Source organism: Pinus tabuliformis, chromosome 2_1 (genome assembly GCF_031772625.1).
Source record: "Pinus tabuliformis cultivar Carrire ecotype Pingquan chromosome 2_1, CPIR1, whole genome shotgun sequence".
Taxonomy (NCBI): domain Eukaryota; kingdom Viridiplantae; phylum Streptophyta; class Pinopsida; order Pinales; family Pinaceae; genus Pinus; species Pinus tabuliformis.
The window spans coordinates 404,177,394-404,180,532 of record NC_142299.1 but is presented as its reverse complement, the minus strand read 5'-3'; the positions used below and the strand labels follow the sequence as shown (position 1 = coordinate 404,180,532).

Genomic DNA, 3,139 nt, shown 5'->3' with positions numbered 1-3,139 from the left:
ATGCATATTCATATAAGTTTATAGGGCTTATGGAATGCATTTCTTTACCCCACTCGACAACAGTTAGAATTGCATTGTGTTGGCACACAAGTGACTTTGGCCTATTAATTGCTTTGAAGTCAAATAGCATTTCCCCTCTAAGCGATTATCTTGATGCCAACGTGGATATGGTGTTCAAAGGTTCTGCAATGATTAGGCTTGTTTTCCGTCATGTTATTTTGCACAGATATTTGAAGGAGATTCCGATTGTAGTAGATGTGTAATCTCACTCTTATTTCAAATCATTGTTGCTATGAACACATTTTTCTTTCCATCATTTAAATACAAATAAGTTTTCACTATGATCAGGAACAAAACAGTAATAGAAGGAAATGGAAATATTTTCTTTTGAATGGCAACAATTTTTTCAAAATGCGAAAGTCACTTGAGACACTAGGACCACCAACTATTTACTAAATATGTAATCATTTTCGCACTACTTTTTCTTCATATTGTTATTGTCGAGTTAAACCCATAAAAATTAATTAATGAACTTGTTATCACCATTATGCCAAGTCAAATCTATTCTATACATGCCAATTTATTAATTTAGGTTACATGCCAATTTATTAATTTAGGTTTCATGCAAGCGAGACACCTATATGTCACCCAAGCCTGGAATTTGATGTTCCACACAATGTTTTTTGGGTTTTTAAATGTATTTGACGGTTTAATAATATTTGGAAACGTGTAAAAAAAATTAAAACCGTAAATTTGATGTTCATAGATTTAATTTAACCCTCATATTTCATAGTAACAAATAACATTAGTTGTCACTTGGAATCATCGATCAACCATAAAAATCATCAAACTATGGAAATTCCATATCGACTGTATAGATGCTACTGGGTTGCACCATCCGATAGGGATTAGACGCGATCTTCCACATTCATTCCGTATATTTCAAGCGATGTGGACCATCAAACATGATCCCCTCTCATATCTTCAAGGGATCTCAAACCATTTACTCCGCCACCAACCCTTTACGCGCCTCTCGACAACAGAGTTTGGAACCAGCTGAATCTCTTCAATTGAGCGGAGAGGAAAACCATTTGTGATTATTGCGTAAATAAAGCTTCCTCTCCTAAGTTAGCACTCAATCCTTCTTTCTAGAAGGAATGATTATATGTTGTGGTGATCGACAGACTGAAAAACATTGCTCTGTATGCTGAAGAACTACGTACTTCTGCTTTGAGCCCAGGAGTTGTTAGAAAGCAAGTAAAGGTCATAAGAAAGAAAAGAAAGGTCATATATATGATCAGGTATATAACTGTTCATAAAGGAGGGACTCTACTTATAGCGATCAATGCAAGCACTTTGAATTTTGAATCTTTACCCTTCGCTGTTGATAAATCCCTTATCTTTATTATTACCACCAACCCTGGTTTGATCTTGCCTTCCCTTCATCACCGATCTTATCTTGATTGCAGGTTGCTCAAGCTCGTTGACGTGCTCAGTGGGGGCCATCCATCTCCGTTGCCGGTTCCTTTAATACTTTCAATATTTCGTTGTCTGTTCCGTTAATACTTTCAATATTTCGGCAACTTGACAACTCTCCTCATTTAGAGTGCGTCCACAACTCTGACTCCTTGAAAAGTGGTGGATAAGTCGTCAACTTAAATGCATTCAATGCTACATCTGCACCATGGATTTCAAATACATTGCCGCCGGGGATTTCAAATTGAAAATTTGAGCGTGAAATTTCTCTCTCAGGTTGTTGAATAGGGATAAGATTGCTCCCTATTTCATTTTCGCTTCTGGAATGCTATTTGGAAGCAAATATACTCAGTTGCACCCTCCTATAGCCAAGGAAATGGAATAATTCATGGAGGACGTGAAAGGGGCTGTGGTTAGCATCATCGCCTTAATTGTTAGTGACCTTGTTCCTCTTCTTTACTGGCTGGATTTGCAGGGCTACGACAGAAGAGTCAACAGAGTAAGCAAAAAGCTGGAGAGAGTGTACAGGCTCGTTATCGACAACCATAGGCGTGACCTGGAAAAATAATCATACGGTAGTATGAGCAAGGAGACCAAGGATTTTGTGCATATTTTGTTGTTCCTCCAAGGCCAAGAACAACTCTCAGAAAAATCCCTTCTGGGATTAATGACGGTAGGCTTCTTCAATTTGTTTCAAACCTTACAATTTACAGCTCAGTCTGAATCTGTGTTTGTGTGTGTTAGGATGTGCCGCTGTTCGGCGTAGATATTACGATGACTAGAATTGAATGGGTGATGGCAGAGCTGATTCAAAACCAGAGGGTTTTGAAAAAACTTCAAGGAGAAATAGACAGAGGTGTGGGCGATGGTCGGCTGGTGGATGAATCCGACATGTGGTATATTCCATACCTGGATTGCGTCGTGATGGAAGCTCTTTGTCTCCATCCGCCGGTTCTGTTGACAGATCCCCATTTTAATGAAGAGGTCGTGGATGTTGTAGGCTATATAATCCCCTCTAAAAGCGTTATGTTTGTCAACATATGGGGTCTTGCACATGACCCAAATTGTGGCACGATCCTTTCGGATTCAGGCGAGAAAGATTCGAGGACGGATCGAAAACCAATATAAATATCGACGGGAATGACTTCAGATTCCTACCCTTCTCCTCTGGGAGGAGGAAGTGCCTAGCGGCGAACATGGCGTACGTTAAGATGCAACACGTTGTAGCCCTTCTTGCACACGCGTTCGACTGGTATCTTCTGGAGGGCCAGGTCGATTTTAACATGGAGGAAGGATTTGGAGTTACTAGCCCCATGATGTTCCGGTTACTTGCATTCCCTACACCTCGACCAGGTGATGGGGCTCACAATGCTGGCAATGTGCAGTGAATGTTTCATTCCAACATGTCCAAAAGTTGGACATAGTACTAAAGGTTTTGTATGGGAACAATTTGGGTTACTATGTCATATCTCATGGAGTGAGTTGGGTTTATGGATGTGTATTATTTGTTACATTAGATGTATTCTAATCATGTACGTTAGAGGGATTATAATCAAATACATCATCATTTTATATATTTTTATATAACAGGTAGCATTATAATAACCACTTCTTATGCTTTAATTTTAAAATTCAATAATTTTTTTTCAATTTTAAAGACATT

General features: G+C 38.9%; 1 pseudogene; it reads left to right on the top strand.

Annotated features, from left to right (window-relative positions):
* Window positions 1–1,801: 1,801 nt before the first annotated feature.
* Window positions 1,802–2,864, top strand: LOC149200592 (cytochrome P450 782C1 pseudogene; annotated as a pseudogene).
* Window positions 2,865–3,139: the final 275 nt, after the last annotated feature.